Source organism: Acanthochromis polyacanthus, chromosome 12, assembly GCF_021347895.1.
Source record: "Acanthochromis polyacanthus isolate Apoly-LR-REF ecotype Palm Island chromosome 12, KAUST_Apoly_ChrSc, whole genome shotgun sequence".
NCBI classification, from domain to species: Eukaryota; Metazoa; Chordata; class Actinopteri; family Pomacentridae; genus Acanthochromis; species Acanthochromis polyacanthus.
Window position 1 is genome coordinate 10,968,356 of NC_067124.1, and position 18,482 is coordinate 10,986,837.

At 42.3% G+C, this 18,482-nt stretch overlaps 1 protein-coding gene across 5 annotated transcripts in view; it reads left to right on the forward strand.

The window, feature by feature from the left end:
- The window catches only part of plecb (plectin b), a 214,155-nt gene that overhangs the window by 8,762 nt on the left and 186,911 nt on the right, over window positions 1–18,482 (forward strand). The window lies entirely within an intron of this gene.

Genomic DNA, 18,482 nt, shown 5'->3' on the forward strand with positions numbered 1-18,482 from the left:
AACTCTGCATGCATTATCTGAACAGTGCCTGGAGGTTTTCAGACTTTAACATGAAGAAGTGACAACCTGTGGCAGAATCAGTGCCATTTTCCTGCTTTCAAATAAAAAAAAAAAATAAAAAAAAGAGAGGATGTGTTGAGTGAAGTCATAACTGACTGCACTCTTCTTTGTGCTTTCAGTCACCTACCCCTGCTCTGAAGTTGTAGAATCAACTGACAATTTGTGTCATTATTGTTCTGTCATGAGTAATAAAGATTTTTGCACATTAAAAAAAAAAAGAAAAAAAAAAGGTGTGTAGCTGCAGGCAGAGCCCTAGAGATGGTAAGAGTTGCGACACTCATGCTCTCGCAGCGGGGCGGTCACGTGGTTCATGTAAGCCTGAGTAGTTCCAAACAGGCAGCGCTGTCATTTCCTTCTATGGGACTGAGAGAGGCGATTATATTTCACGGTAAAAAAGGAATAAAATCACACCTCCAAGTACTTGTTTGATTATTAATTCATTGGAGTATGCATGTAAATGTCAGTTTTACATTTTGAGCCGTAAGGTGACATATTAAAGACACTTTTGGGGTTTTGGAGGGAATGTTTCACATTCGTGTTAGCATGGAAAATCGACTTTTACACAGAAATGTAAGATGATTGAAGATGTTAATTTTTGCCCAGCTGGATTATTGTATTTCCAGACAATGTCTATATTTCTCTGATTCACTTACCCGTAGTCTGGGAGTTATTGAAAAGCAGAGTAACAACAGTCCATTCAGCAGATAGTGTCCAGCCACTTCTGATGAGGCAGGAGTTGACTCACTATAACCATTTTAAGACATACACAAAATATATATTCAAGAATAACAACTCATTATGCTTTGATGAATGAAATGGTATGTTTTATTGACAATGGGAGAAACAACATGTTATTTTTTACAATAATTTTTGAAATAATAAAAATAATCAAATGACTTGTGTGTGGGGAGACATCCTCTTCATGTGTGTCCTGGACACTAAAAAGTAGATGAAGTAAAATAGGGAGAGAACAGATTCAACACTTTTCACACCGGGTAGCATATTATAATAATAATATATAAATTTCAAAGAAGAGCTAACGAGCACATGGCAATGTCTGAAAGTCGGTCATCTGCCAATATTCACAAATACAGATAAATGTATGCACTACAAAGGGCTTCTGATATAATATAAAGACGTTAAAATTAAAAAGATGCAGCGACTCATCAACAATTAATCCGTCAATATATCCCTGGAGATGATTTCACAGCTAAGAGCAGAGTCGAGCAGAGTCGAGCTAAAAAAAGTAGCAGAAATTCGGTCGTCCACCAAGATAAAAAATATATATAATTATGCTGCGCAAATACAAATAAAGCTCAGCATATGAATCATAAAGAGCCTCTGATAAAATATAGGCAGTTGACAATTCAAAAGAGGTAGGCATTTCATCAACTTACCTCCACATATACTCAACGACCTGCAGTGCAAATGAACGGTGGCTGTCACTGTCGAAGCAGTGCTAGGAACTAAACAAGCCTCCACAACCCGGAAGTAGACCGGAAGAAAGCGTACAACGGCACCATATGGGAGTGTCGCAACTCTTAATATCTCTAGGGCTCTGGCTGCAGGGTTAGCACGCATGACTGTACGGTTCAGCCACTGTTAATTGACAATAAAGGCTGCAGTGTTCTTCGGTATGGCCGGGCTCCTGTGTCTTTGCCTCTACGGCTGCTGATGAAGTGAAGGGGGTTAACCACGAAATAACAGCAATAACTTTGGCCATGGAGAACTGTCCTCCCCTGTGCTACCTGACCACGGTCGGGGGGCGAACAGGAACTTTGTTCTGCGCAGGCAGTGTTGCCAACACAGCGACTTTCCAAAGCGTCCTAGCAACTTTTTTTTTGGTCAAAAGCGACTAGCGACAAATCTAGCGACTTTTTCTGCCGTTTTGGAGACTCTGATAGGAAAACTCGGATCATTTTGCAGTAACTGTTTTCAACGAGCAGCAGGTGCTGCTGTGAGCTTCTCCCCCTCCCAAAGCACAGGCTGTCAGTCCAGTAACCCCGCAGCAGTCCCCATTGTTGTGTTTACAGACACATGCAATAGCAGTTATATTGTGACACTACCAGAGGTGACCGGTGAGGGAGCTAGGAGAGAGTGTAAGTGTATATACTGCGTAGAAGAAGTGGCGGGAGAGAGAGCCTTTTTCTACCATGCTATGTTATGTTTGTATGTGCTCACTGCTACAAGTTCAGTAAAGTGATTAACTGGTTCATATGACTCCTTCTTCCTGAATAACCGACACAACAAATTGGCGACGAGGATGAGCGCTTCTGTACCGAGTCCACCGCCGTTCCTTCCACATGCGGGTGAGCCACCGATACCTTTTGAGACATGGCGGAAACTCTTCGACAACTATATGCTCGTCATTAACGCCAGAGGGGACGCCTGGCCAGATGCAAGACGACGAGCAGTGCTTCTTCATTGCTTGGGTCCGGAGGGACAAAGACTTTTCTACACTTTGCCAGCACAAGGTACGACGTATGACGAGGCTATGGCTGCCCTCGTTAAGCACTTTGTTCCTAAAGTAAACGTCGTAGCCTGCAGACATACTTTCAGACAACACATTCAACGAGCGGATGAATCGGCATTACAGTATGTGGCGGCTTTGAGAGCGTTAGCTTCACCGTGTGAGTTTGGACTGATGGAGCAGGAGATGATACGTGATCAGCTGATTTCTAATGCTTATCTCACGGCTGTGAGAGACAAGTTGCTGTTGGAGGATGACCTCACGCTGGAGAAAGCTCTTACAATCGCATGCCAGGTGGAGGCAGCGGTTAAAAATGCTACACTGCTTTCTTCAACTACGACAGTCCCGACTGCGCCAGTGCAAGCTGTCGGCGCGTCAAGGGCGCGTTTCCAAGGACAGAGAGGAGCTCGCGCAGCTACAGCCCCAGCTCCTGAACGGGATAAAAAGAGGAATGGAAACCAGCAACAACGCAAGTGCTTCAGATGTGGCTCCAAAAAGCACTTGGCTAATGATACAAACTGTCCAGCTGTTTCAGTAAACTGTAATAAATGCAGTAAAAAGGGACATTTCACCAAAGTTTGTAACTCTGCTGCTAGTGAAATAAGAGAGGTTGTTGTTCCAGAACTAGCCATACTGCAGGTGAAGGATGTGAAATTTACGGCAGCAACCTTTGACAAAGTTACCTGCAATGTCCACATTGAAGCCCCTAAAGAAAACTTTCATGTCCTGGAGTTGATTGTTGATACTGGAGCATCCGTATCTATCCTGCCAGAGACAATGTACAGACAGTATTTTGCAGACTGCTCGCTGACTGAACCTCAAGTCAAACTGGTCACTTATGCTAAACGTGAAGTGCCTGTTGTTGGTTGCCTGCCAGCAACAGCAGCCATAGCAGGGCAAGAAAGCAGAGTTCCAGCCTCATTCCACATTGTTAAAGCTGGATCACCTTTGCTAGGTCTGGACTTGATTAAAGCACTCAATGTCAACATTATTGGGGGCAAGGTGAACTACAGTGCAGAGACTGATTCAAATACAGCTGCTAATGACAATCAAAACACAGCATTACAAATTGTTGATGTGACCCCACCGCAGCAGCTTGGATGTGTGAAAGGGTTCATCCACAAAGTACAAGTGGACAACACTGTGCAGCCAGTACGTCAAAAGTTGAGACGCCTACCACTGAGCATACGTAAGGAGGTGTCGGCAGAGCTCAATCGCCTACTTCAAGCTGGCATCATAGAACGTGTGGATGCGTCTGAATGGGTGAGTCCCTTGGTTGTGGCACGGAAACGTGGTGGAGGACCACGGCTGTGTGTGGATTTGCGTACGCCCAATAAAAGTGTGATCATGGACTGTTATCCTCTCCCTCATATGGAGGACATTTTTGCTGAGTTGGCTGGTGCTACACACTACAGCCAAATTGACCTGAGTTCCGCTTACCACCAACTGCCTTTACACCCTGACAGCCGGCATCTCACTGCATTCATAACACATGATGGTGTCTTCAGGTACACACGTGTACCCTTTGGCCTGGCATCAGCGCCATCTGCTTTCCAGAAAATGATGCAGACGATCCTGAAGGACTTACCAGGAGTTCAAAACTACTTGGATGACATCATAATCTATGGTGAGTCAAAAGAAATGCACGATCGACACCTACAAGCTGTTCTGCAGAGGCTGATAAATGCCGGACTTCAGATAAACTTTAACAAAAGCTCATTTGGTCAGACCAGCATTCCTTTCCTCGGACATGTTGTTTCAAAGGAAGGTCTGCGCCCGAGCCCAAGATCACCTGACTGCCATCGCTGAGGCTCCTGCACCAAAAGACATGGCAGCACTGCGCTCTTTCCTGGGCTTGACTTCCTGGTTCAGCAAGTTCCTTCCCAACTATGCAACACTGGTCGAGCCACTATGACAGCTACTCAGAATAAACCCCCAGGCTGAACTACAATGGGATGCAGAAGCAGACAACAGTTTTGCTAAGCTGAAAACAATGCTTCTTGAGAGTCCTGCACTTGCCATCCATAACCCAAAGCTTCCTACCTTCATCACGACAGATGCCTCAGACTATGGGTTAGGAGCTGTCCTGACGCAGCTACATCCAGACAACAATGAATGCATCGTTGCCTTTGCTTCTCGTACACTGTCAGCTGCAGAGAGGAAATATTCTACGACTGAAAGAGAGGTCCTAGCTTGCGTTTGGGCTGTGGAACGTTGGCGTACTTATGTGTGGGGACACAGATTCACACTCAGAACCGACCATCAAGCTCTCACCACCCTTCTCAACACCAAAGGCATGAACAGAGCTGGCATGAGAATCGCCAGGCGGTTAGCGAGACTGATGTGTTTTCAATATGATGTGCAGTACCGCCCGGGTACACAGAATGTAATGGCAGACTGTCTTTCACGTGTTCCCCTCGCTACCTCCAACACTGCTGCAGAAGCTGAGCAAGAATTATTCACAGAGATAGCTGAGATTTCTCCTCTCCATATGGCACTGCCACTTACAGATTTTAAAGCTGAATGTGAGGACTGTCCTGAACTTACAAAGCTGTGACGAGTCATTCAGTCCGGATGGCCTAATTCATAAAAAGCTCTTCCAGGTGATGTGCAGCCTTACTTCCTGGTGCGACATGAACTTGCTGTTGAGGCGCCGCTGATTTTCTGTGGAACTTGCCTGGTGGTGCCTAAGTCTCTTCAACAGAGGATTGTTCAGCTGGCACATGAAGGGCACCAGGGCGTGGTTCAAACGAAACAACGCCTCAGAGAACTCTACTGGTGGCCACGCATGGATGATGTGGTTCACACAGTTTTGTCGGCCTGCACAATCTGCCAGTCTTGTGACAAAACAGCCAAAATGCCTGCGGCCCCAATGCAGCCTGTGGAATTTCCAGGGGGCCCTTTTCCACATGTGGCTGTAGATATTGTTGGTCCTTTTGAACTGGGGACCTATGACTGCAGATTCGCCATTACTCTCATTGACTATTTCAGTAAATGGCCAGAAGTTGCCTTTACTTCATCTGCAACTGCAAACACTGTCATAATGTTCCTGGCTTCCATCTTTGCACGTGAAGGGAATCCCTGTGCCATTACAACCGATAATGGCCCACAGTTCACGTCCTCTGCCTTCACTGCGTTTCTCAAAGAGAGGGGCATCAAGCACATCAGGACAAGTGTTTACCATCCTCAAGCAAACGGATGTGTGGAACGCTTTAATAGAGTGCTTAAGGACTGTGTTCAAGTGGCTCAGGTAGCTCAACGCCCATGGAAACCAGCAGTCACTGAAATGCTGCAGAGCTACAGAGCAACTGCTCATGCAACGACAGGTGAATCCCCTTTCCAGCTTCTGAGAGGACGACCGATGTGGACAAAATTGAATGTTCTGCTACCACCAACAGACAGCGGCACATATGCAAACGTTGCAACCAGAGTTGCCATACAACAGAAAAAAAGCAAACGCTACACAGACAAGAAACGAGGTGCAAAAACTCCCAAGGTCCGGGTGTGCAAGCCTTTACGTGTGGGAAAAGGAGAGAGACAGTACACTGACCCGATGTCTGTGGAGCAACAGACAGGACTGAGCACCTTTGTACTGAGTGACGGGAAAAAGTGGAATGCAGCACGCCTTTCTCTCTGCCCAGACGGCACAGAGGAAGGACAGAGAGCTGGTACTGAAAAGACCAGTAGCCCAGCTAAGAATATGACAAGACAAACTACTCACAGAGACAGACAGAAACCAGCTTGGACAAAAGATTATGTAATGAAGTAGCTCCAAGCCGAAAGTAAAACTAAGTTGATTAGGTGACAGTAATTTTAATTTCAGTTGCTACATCTTGAGTTTATAAGTCACATTTTCAGTTAGTCTTATAAGTTAGTAGGGTTATTTGGAAATGCCGGAAGAATATATGTTTGTTATATAAACTGTATGAAGTCAGATCTTATTCCATTGCTAAAGGTAATACATTATGTGGATACAGTATTTCATTTGAGTTTGGGAATATTCGACATACAGTACTGCTACTTTCCAAAGTGTGTTTTATATAAATGAAAAAAAATATTATTTTGGTTTGCATTGAATAACAGTTAAAAATACAGTAATGCTAATTCTACTTCAGTTAAAGATTGTTCATACAAAGAAGTATTCTTTCTGAGTCACAGGAGATGTTGTGTTTACAGACACATGCAATAGCAGTTATATTGTGACACTACCAGAGGTGACCGGTGAGGGCGCTAGGAGAGAGTGTAAGTGTATATACTGCGTAGAAGAAGTGGCAGGAGAGAGAGCCTTTTTCTACCATGCTACGTTATGTCTGTATGTGCTCACTGCTACAAGTTCAGTAAAGTGATTAACTGGTTCATATGACTCCTTCTTCCTGAATAACCAACACAACACCCGTGTCTGATTAGAGGACACATCACTCCGCGGCCAGACGGCAGATGAATCGCGCATGCACAAAGTCACTACAGATCCCATCCAGACTTACGGAGCGGGATATAAATGAAAATGTTTCTACTCTGTCATACTAAAATAAACCACAGCATTTAGCCTCTAGTACAAAAACATATTTTGGGTGTTTTATACTTTGGTCTCTTCCACAATGTTGATTACAATTACATGCAAACTGGGAAATATGCAAATTAGGCGATGACGTCATTAAACGACTTCTAGTGACTTTCCTTACTGAGGAGTTGGCAACACACAGTCTGCCAAGTGCAACTGTGACTCAGGAAGCACCAGACCAGCAGCTGGAAGCAGAAGACCAGCAGCAGGAAGCAGAAGTCCAGCAGCAGGAAGCTGCTCAGGAAGATATTGATGAGGAGGAGGATGAGGAAGAGGAAGTTCAATGGCAAGAGGAAGGCATGGAGGATGTTGGTGATGAGGGGTTTCTGGATGATTTCGACCCAGAAATGACTGAGGAAGATGTCGTTGCTGGGCTCAAGAGACTGGCACAATTTGAAGATGTTGAAGTAGATGGACATCTAGTTCAACTAAGTTGTGATTGTAAAGATGAATAGAGACTGTTTTTTTTTGTTTTTTTTTGTAATGAGAGACTGATTATTTCGATTCTAATGGTAAGCAGGTTGTAAGAGAAGAGCTCATTAAAAGAAACTGACTTCCTGAGAAGTTATATTTATTTTTTTTATTTTATGTAAACAATGTGAAGTACGGGCCACTAGTTTTTTGTACGGGCTACCAGAAATTTAGATTTGGCAGGAGTTGGTGGCCCGTATTTTCCTGTATGGGCCACCGGAGATTTTGACGAAGCTTACACACTGCATTATTTATTTACACCGCGGGTTAGCAGTGACATTACTGGGATGTGTTGATTGCCTGAGGTGAAGCGTTAGATCCATTCATACAGCCGATGGTCAGAGAAGGCCTCAAGTACAGCTGACTGCAACAATATATCGAAGAAAAAAGTCAAGTCATAATTGTCCCTCATTATATGCAATTACCAAAAGTACCTCTGTAAAATGGCATAACTTGTATCAATAATATACTTGTCATTTGCTATCTAAATACACTCTTGAGTGACATAAATCTTATTATAGTGCCATTGCTAATAACAAATGAAGTCTAACTTAACACTTAGGTACACTTCTGTTCCAAAGTTTGGGGTCACCCAGACAGTTTCATGCTTTTCATGAAAACTCACACTTTTATCCATGTGCTAACATAATTTCACAAGGGTTTTCTAATCATCAATTAGCCTTTCAACACCATTAGCTAATACAGGGGTGTCCAAACTTTTTGCAAAGAGGGCCAGATTTGATAAAGTGAAGATGCCCGGGGGCCAGTAGTTCCTTTTGATGTTTTTTTAAGCACAAAAGTTACATGCAAATGTATACTATTATAAAACAATTTTCATTGTCACAATTCTCTTTATTTTTCAAATGGCAGTGTAACCAAAGATAAGCCACTCAGGCAGGCGTGAACAACTCTAAAAACACAATTCTGCCTTTAATTCATATCTGGAGAGTCAGATAACATTGAACTGTATGCAATACCTTAAATTTCCATGAGTTTGATAAATATCTTTGCCTCATGAACATTTTAAACAGGAGTTATATGTAATGCAAAGTTGTCTGTTATCATTAAAGTTTAAAACAAGTGAATTTTTCCCTTTTCTTTTACAAGATCTTTCAGAGAGTAATAGTCTGTGTCACATCTACAGGTACACAACATTAGTTATAACCAAATCTTATTCAAGATGTGTAATAAAATAAAAAAAAAAGTGCCATAAGTCCAAGTGCATAAGTATGCTTCTGGCTTTTCACTGTTAATAGTGACAGATGTTACTGTTCAAAACATTCAATTTCAGATTGTTCAAGAAACTAATAACTTGCTGACACTAATGAGAAGGGTGGTACTGAGATTTGTATTTCAGTAAAGAGGCCAGGTCTGGTTTGAGGGAAGTGGTTGAGATGCGTAAAATGTCACGTAAGTGGGAGTCACTTAGTCTTGACCTCAGTCTGTTCTTGTTTAAGTTCATGACAGAGAATGTCTGCTCACACAAATATGTGGAGCCGAATAAGCTCAGCATTTTCTTGGCAAATATTCGCATTTCTGGAAACCTGCCTTTATCCAGCTGCCCATAAAAGTCAACAAGAGAAAGCTGCTGGTGCTTACCGTGCAGCTCATCATCACACTGCAGCTCAATGAGCTCCAGCTGCAGCTGTGGAGGAGCATCATCAGGGTCCACGGAGAAGGGAGAAGAGAAAAGCAACATGTCCTTTCCAATAACTGCAAAATCCCAAAAGCGTTTGTTAAATTCCATAGAAAGAGATGCGACAGCTGTTGCATAACTCATCATTTGTGCACCGATGTTGTCCTGTGGGAAACTGTCGATGACCTCTTTCAAAGCTGGGAAGTGCGCGATGCAGGGCTCCATTTGGGACAAGTGTCTCTGGAAAAGTTGCAGCTTGGTTCCAAATGCCTTGATGTGAGCATACAGCTGGCTCACAACTGCATCTTGTCCTTGCAGATTAACATTCAGCACATTCAGATGCTTCGTTAGGTCAACCAAAAAAGCCAAATCTGCCAGCCATACAGGATCGGACAGTTCTTCCATCGGTTGCCCCTTTTCACCCAAAAAACGTCCAATTTCCTCTCTGAGAGAGAAAAATCGCTGCATTGCAGATCCCCGACTTAGCCACCTCACATCATTGTGATATATTACGTCTCCGTATTCAGCCTGAATATCAAGTAAGAACTGCTGAAACTGTCAGTGGTGTAGAGCTTTAGAGCGAATAGAATTGATTGCCTTTACCACTGGTTTCATAACGTGATCAAATTTGAGATGTTTGGTGCAGAGAGCCTGCTGGTGAATTATGCAGTGAAGTTTAATAGCGTTACCTCCTTCTTCGCTGACTTTATTGCAGATCAGTGTGGACAATCCACTTCGCTCACCAGCCATGGCAGGCGCACCATCGGTAATGATCCCAGAAACTTTACTCCATGGCAGTTTCAGATCATCAACAGCTTCACAAACAGAAACGAAAAAATCCGTTCCTCTGGTTTGGCCTTTAAGGCTTTGGAGGTCAAGCAGCTCCTTTGTTACGTTCATGTTGTCGTCAACTCCTCTTAAAAAAAATCAAGAGCTGTGCAGTGTCAGATGCATCGGTGCTTTTGTCGCAGGCTAATGAGAAATAATCAAAAGCCAATCCCCTTTCCCCCAGTTGTCTCTGAATATCTGATATGTCCTCGACTCTCCGTGACACAGTGTTACGTGCCAGGCAAACCTTCATAAATTCTTGCTTCTTCTTGGGGCAAACGTTCTCCACCATTTTCATGACACAGTCTTTGATAAATGCACCTTCAGTAAAAGGTTTGCCATGTTTAGCTATTAACATGGCCACTTCGTAGCTTGCTTTGGTGATACTTTCCTTTGACTCACAGGCCCGCGTGAAGAATCGCTGTTGTGATGCCAGAGCAGCTTGGAGTTGCTTCACTTTTTCAGCGCGGTCACTCCCTGTTGGCTTGTCGTATGTGTTAGCATGTTTAGTTTGGTAGTGTCTCTTTATGTTAAAATCTTTAAACAAGGCAACAGTCTCTTGACAAATAAGACAAACGCAATTGCCTCAATCTTCGGTGAAGAAGTACTGTAATTCCCATCTTTCCTGAAAGCGGCGGCCCTCACTATCAACTTTCCTCCTTTTCTTTGCAGTCGCCATTGCAGCAATGAGCAGAGAGTCAGAGACAGGTTTGCCAAGGATACAGAGCCAGATAGCATTAAAGTCGTGCTTTTAAAGTTTTGTGATTTATTTATTCTGTTAGACAATGCTAGCGGGCCATAAATAATACATTATAAGACCGAAGTTGCGGGCCGTATGAAATCCTACCGCAGGCCGTTATTGGCCCCCGGGCCAGACTTTGGACATGCCTGAGCTAATACAATGTAGCATTAGAACACAGGAGTGATGGTTGCTGGAAATGTTCCTTTATACCCCTATGGAGATATTCCATTAAAAATTAGCCATTTCCAGCTAGAATAGTCATTTAACACGTTAACAATGTCTAGACTGGATTTCTGATTCATTTAATGTTATCTTTGATGAAAAAAACTGCTTTTATTTCAAAAATAAGAGCATTTCTAAGTGACCTCAAACCTTTGAACGATGTCAGTGTTGGCAGACATGCAAAAAAAAAAAAAGATTTTGATTGCTGCCATGATTACTGACTCAACACTCGGTGTAGAAAAGCAAGGCAACTCCACACGTACTCTGAAATGATGAAGAGATGACTGGAAAATGATGATGGAGATAACTACATCATTAGTTAGTGAGACAGACAGCAAAACATACCTCATACTGTAGCAAAGAACTGTGATGTTTTCCTCTTTCATGTTGGTAATTTGCTAGTTTTCAGTGTCCCAGTTTTAACACAATGCATCTTTGATGGAGTTTGTTTTGGAATGCTGTGCTCCTGGTGAAGAGGAAGTTTTGATAACTTTAGCACCTACATTAGGCCGGTCTCCACATCCTGTACTTCTCTTCCTCTATCCATCAGAAGGCCAGCTCGGGCTGTGTCAGCACCCGTGGGTGAGGCTGAGCTTTTGTTGTGGGCTCTGCTGGCTGACTAACTGGCTGCTACTGAATCCCTGATTGTGTCCAGATGAGCTCGTGCTGGAGGGATATCAGAAGTGGACTATGGACAGTTCTTGTTAGTGATAACCTGCTGAGTGGCTCAAGGAGATCTGTTCTCTGTCAGGATCCAGTAGATTACATGCATTATATGCTCAGACACAAAGTGCTGTTTTACATTAATAAAACATTTTATAACTACGTGGCTAAATGCGTCACCAGATACCAAAGTAGAAGGCTGCTGACTTTGTACACCTGAGTACAGTGACCTAAAACACTGATTTCTTGTTTGTTCCATGCGTTAAGAAGGTCGAAACAACCAATTACATAGGATGTCCAGGTTTTGAAACAAGATAACAAAAAGACTAGTCTCACTAGTCATCATTCACCTTCTGTCTAAAGTTGTTTAAATCAATCCACTCTATTTTAAGAAAGTTCTTTGAAGACGTTTCACCTCGCATGAGTCAATCTGCTGAGTAGTACTTTTCGGGAGTTTTGAAAGGACCTGATAGTAAATCGGTGAAAGATGATGACCAGCCCCCCGTTCAGAGATGGCTTCTCTAGTTTGACATGGATGGCTTCTTTCACTCCTCTCTCAAACCATCTGTCCTCCCTGTCCAAAATCTGAACATTGGTGTCCTGAAATGAGTGCCCCTCTTCCTTAAGATGAAGCAAGACTGCCCAATCCTGTCCTGAGGAATTGGCTCTCCTGTGCTGAGCCATGCGCTTGTTAAGTGGCTGTTTGGTTACTGCTATGTAGAGATGAAGAGAAAGAAGTCATCCATGTCAAAGTAGAGAAGCCATCTCTGAACGGGGGGGTGGTCTGCGACATCATCTTTCGCCGATTTACAATCAGGTCCTTTCAAAACTCCCAAAAAGAACTTCTCCAAAGGTTTTTAAGAACTACCAGTGTTCTAATTCTATGTATAGAATTCTGAACAACTCATTTTCTTTTTGAAAATGTTTTTTAAGTGTTTTCATTTGTTATATGGCTGCGGTTGTGGATGTACAGCTGAGAGAGCTCCGGCTATGTGGGACTGGCATTCTATTTCATGTCCTGTCAGCTGTCTCTAAAGTACGCTCAGCTTTTCAGATCTCCAAATGAGCTTTTAAATTATGTTATCTTTCTAATTACATATTAAACAAGCTTAGACACTTTTCTAATCACCTGTGGGAATAGACCCTGCAAAAAGAGATTGAGAGCTTGTTACAACCTGGTGTTAAGTTGGAGCTTCAATTGAATATCACTGGATCTTAATACCAAGTGGTGACTTTAGGATGTTGTGTGAAAGAGTGAGGAAAGACCTTTGGGAATTACATATGCATTTATGCACTTAGCTCTCCTCCAGATTTTTCATATCTAGAGACCATGAAAAATGTCTTTTTGAATGAATTCTCATGGCACCATTGCAGACATTCATATTTTTCCTTCTCTTTCTGTACAAAAACTTTGGACACTGATTTTTGTATTGTTATCTAATACCGAAGATTCTGTTTTTCTCTGTCATCTACTAGTATTATTTGCTGCTGAATGAGTTGAAAGTTCTCCAGGAAGTCAACTGTCAGACTGACCATGGAGAAGATTTGCTGTCCACAGTATGTCTTTGGGGTCAGTACATGAGGACAGGAAAGGGTCAAATGTCATCTTTGATCCGAGGCAGGAGAATGTATAGAATCTTTTGTGCATGCATGAGACTGAGAGTCATGCTCTGAGTCATGCTCCGATTCATACCAGGTCAAACCTGCCACCTTGTGGGTGACCGGCTATTTTCTGTTCATTTTAGAGGCAGAGTACAATGAATGTGACAAATCAGAATCACTTCACGCATTTTACAAAATCATTTTTCCACCAACCTGTAGTGGTACAATCATAGTCACTACTGTGAAGGAAAAATTACTCTTGTCGACTACAGTCACCTTAAATCATACTCAGAATTGATGCTGCCAATGCTCACATGAATGTGCTGCTTTGTTATATCACTTCTCCAGATATCAGTAAACCTTCCTCTCAACCTGAGCCATCTGAGTCTCCAGACTGTCTATGCCTCCTCAATCCTCTCTCGACATCGCAGAATTTCCATAACAACTACATCCTGATGGTTACAGTTGCATTTCACCAAGTTTAGAGACTTTTGTCACTTTCATGATACAGCTAAATTGAATCTAAATTCACCATAACACAACAAATGAAGCTAAAACTGTCAGCATGGCTTGACAGATGAAACAAGGAGGCAAAAACGGGGGTGGAAGGTCCGTGTAATTTACGGCCATCCGTTTTCCGGATTGATATGGGTAAACGAAAATGGGAAACCATCCGATTTTCGATTTCCGTTTGGATGAAGGTAAACGAAAAACGGGAAACGAGCCGTGTCCCGTTTTTCGTTTGGAAATCGAAAAACGGAAAACGAGCCTATATCTGATTTTCTACTGTGGGTTTATTTCACTCAAGTCGGGAAATAAAATACAAACGTTATTCCTTTCGTGTGTCTCACTTTGCCTTGGACAGGTGTCGTGCCAAAGTAGTTACCCCGATAGAAATTATATCCCCTGCCGCGGGAGCGCGCATGCATTCGGAAGGATGGAGTTATCCTGTGTTTAGATATCAGCGTAGTTTATTAATAAAACAAAACGTGGATTGTTCCGATCATGCTTTGATTGTCAAACATGTTTGGTAATGCAGCACGTGACATTTCTGTCTGAATAAATGCTTTTGCTATACATGGCGTGTTGCTCAGTTAATAGTATTCATCGCACTGCCTAACAATGTCTTTTCCTTCTCCTTTTTGTAATAAAGTGTGATGTTGCTACTCGATCACCCTGCTAACTAAACGTAGACTCAATACCCTCTGGGTGGGAACTAGATTCAAACGCGCTGTAATTCAATCTTTAGAGCAATCTGTCCAACTTCTGATACAGTAAAAATCAACACCACTGTGAGCATTTTATCACACTGCCAGACTCAATTCCAGGGTATCTTATCTTCAAATATTGGCGTTTTTGTTTTGTTTGTTTTTGGTTAAATCCCCCTCTGTTCATCATCAGAACTTCATAGCATTTATTCAGAGATTCTCAACAAAGACAAATGACTATACAGGAGGATCTACCAGAACATGTTATGAGGGGAATACACATTATTTCAGCCTCATTGTCTGCACTGTCCAAGGCAAAGCGAGACACACGAAAGGGAATGACGTTTGTATTTTATTTCCCGACTTGTGTGAAATAAACCACAGTAGAAAATCAGATATAGGCTCGTTTTCTGTTTTTTGATTTTCGATTTCCAAACGAAAAACGGGACACGGCTCGTTTCCCGTTTTTCATTTACCTTCATCCAAACGGAAATCGAAAATCGGATGGTTTCCCGTTTTTCGTTTACCCATATCAATCCGGAAAACGGATGGCCGCAAAGTACACGGACTGTGGAAACAGTTCCACTCTTTGCTTTCTGTAGGAAAGAATTATTATTTTTTTGTAGTTGGAGTGAACTGACATTTGCTCAGTTAACGGTATGTTTTAATTCTATCGTATTATTTGAATTAACATGAGTTCATTGACGAGCACGGTTGCAAAGACACATGGTGCACTCAGTGGATATTATAAAACCAAAAAAAACATATATGTAGGAGTTTATAGTGGGCTATATTGTCCTCATGTATTGTGAGGTAAAAAAATGGAACACCCCTATCAGATCAATGGTGTTGGCAATAAAATGTCTTAAAATGATCAGTTTCCCTGATGTGCAGCCAGTTGCATTGCTGCTGTGTTGCTTGATTTTAGATGTTAGCGTAAATTAAAGGCAGAAACCATAGAATTGAGACGAGAAAGAAAAATCATTCATGTGAAAATGATTAATACCACTGATGTTGAGTTAGGAGTTGTTGGTACATTATTGTTAACCTAAAAAAGTGTGTCGTTGCTTTGTCAGGCAGAGTTTCATGTTTTTAAAATGATCCTGCACGAAGTGATCATTGGGCTTGATGATCCAAATCAATGCAGCAGAACCAAAGATGTGCAAAACTGCATTAACCATAATACAATGTATCACAGTCGGTTGTGAAAAATCTAAAATCTTGAGCCTTTTGGATTAATTGTGGGTTTCTCTAAAGAGGTATGTTTCCAGTATTTGCTAAACAACTAGTATATAGAAGTGTTGGCTTTGAGAGCCTCGCTTTACTTAAATGCAAACACCCCTGCAAGTACTACTCAATAATTCATTATAGAGAGGCTATGATCTGATAGTGAGATGATGCTACACACAGACTCTCTTTCTCTCTGTCACACACACAACACTTTATGGTCTGAGGTAAGAGATTTACTATTGGAGTAATCAGTGCTGGCGAACAGAGCCCTGATATCTAACGCCGTCGTATGTAGCGCCTACATAACAGGCAGTAAGGGAACTAGACCAGCCCTCAGTAGATGGCAGTAGAGTGCCTGTATAATGAGAGTGGCGACAACGCACCCTGTGCATGATAGCATGTGCTAGTTCCGGTTGAAAAACTCCGGGTGCTACAGTTACTTCCGGTCCTGCTTACAGCACTGTCAAAATGGAAGAAGCCAGCAGTACACTTACTTTTCCAGATGCCTAGGCAACTTGCCCTAAAATTTCTGTTGATGATGTTTATCGTCTCGTTGACAATTTTTCGTCAGCTCCTCAAAGGCAAACGGGAAAAGGGATTCAAATTTTATATATCCCAGTACATATATAACTTTGAAGGTAAGTGGCATCGCATCCTACATAACTAGCGCTAGCTTAACTGTAGGGCTTGCCAAACATGTACCTTATCATTTATTTTCTAGTATTTATACATTACTATTTTTTGCTTAGTTAGCTACTAGAATCCACTTTACACTTTAGTCTTTGGTACTTTAGCCCGTTGCGCTTCAGTTGCGCTTCAGTGTCCCATCTGCGGTACACTTTGAGATCTGCATAAGCAATTTGCTAAATGCTGAAACTGCAAATGCGATTATACAAACACTACACGCCGATGGAAAGCTTAGATTCTGATGAATGCACCGGTAAAAACCACTTTCAGATGTGATTACCACAGCGGGTGATATAAACACATTTGTCCGAAAAACAACGAATATCCATCCATCCGTTCTCTATACACGGCTTTAACGTACACAGCGCGACTCACATTTCCGGGTTCGTTATTACGAAAATATTCCACAAAAAACGGCCATAATCCAACCTTGGACATCCAGACTAAACAAGCCAGTAACATATTTTGTCCAAAACATGTCTTGAAGTTGGTATATACTCCACGAATAGGTCGTTTTCAAGGAAATGCACCTCGCGATGCGCGTCCAATATTCCCTGTATTTCTCGTCATATTTTTATTTACAAATAGAATGTTAGCGATTTTTTTGTACTGAAAATGGCTGGAATTGACTGCAGCTTAAAGGGTTAGTCGAGTTCAGCAAGACATTTTATATTTGTAGTTTTGTTTGAACAAAAATGACAAATGCTTGGATTTCCTCTATATCTGATCAGGTGTCAAAACGGAATAACAAATGATTGAAGATGCACGGATTGTTGTTATAGTTTATCAGATATTTGCTGTTTGATCAGTGACTATGCACTAATATTCCCGATCCTCAGCTCAGTGTGAAACATTTTTTTGTCTAGTTTGGCAATCCACTGAGCCCGAAATGCCGGTCTTTTTGGAAAACGGTGAAGCTTATAGAACCATTATAACACAGAAGCCGAACATAATAGTACACTACAGTACCTCCCATATCGACTTGAACACGCTGAAATCAGATTTTTGTTTGCAGAGAAACAGTGTTTTTCTTTTTTGATTCCATGGTTCCATGCTGCGAAATAGCCTCCGGAAGGACCTGTAAGCCCTCCCGGTCAGAACCGGAAGTTAGCATTTTGACGTGCACAGGGTCTACTGGGGATTTGACGCCATTTTGTTTCCCATTCACTCAATATGGGACGCGCAGCGGAGGTGCACATTCACGAACTATGGCTTGTTTACTGATTTCAAGACATGTTTTGGACAAAATATTTACTGGCTTGTTTTGTCTGGATGTCCAAGGTTGGACTATGGCCGTTTTGTGGAATATTTTCATCTGTGACTAGTTTTGAGCCTTCAAAGGTGAGTTGTGCTGTTTACGTTATTTGCTGTTTGTTGGACAACATGTATTTATATTACCCGCTGTGGTAATCACATCTGAAAGTGGTTTATACCGGTGGATTCATGATAATCTAAGCTTTCCATGGGTGTATAATGTTTCTATCATCGAGCTTGCAGCTTTCGGTCAATTTAGTAAAATACGTTTTCCCGTCTGCCTGTACGGTGGCTGGCAGCTGTAAGCATATGGCTAAACAGCATCCTCATGCTAACGGCGGCTACAGCCCAGAAACAGGTGAACAACACGGAGCCTGTTCGGGTCATATGAGGCTGATAAGTGACTGCAGGTTGGACGGAAAACAGAAAATAGGAAACAGAAAACTGTCAGCTGTTTGTTGAATTGGAACTCATGTGAATGAACAGGGAGGCTGTTGTCGAAGCTCAGATGGGCCGCTGAAGTTTAACGGGTTACCCCGTTAAACTTCAGCGGCCCGTATTTCATGCATCTCCATGCATGAAAATGGTCAAAGTCAAAATAACCACAACTGCCTAAAAATCACATCAAACTTTTCTATCTGTCATTCACCCATACATCATAACATGAAAGTACATACATGGGACTAACCTGGCACAAAAATCATGATGAAGTCGGTTTCCATCCCACTCTCCGGACTTTATTTTCCCACAGTTTCATTCTTTCACTACTCCTGGGAAATCTAAACATGTGTAATCCCTTCTCCGATCGATTTGTGCACCCAAAGGCACAACAGCCCGTCATTTTTCAG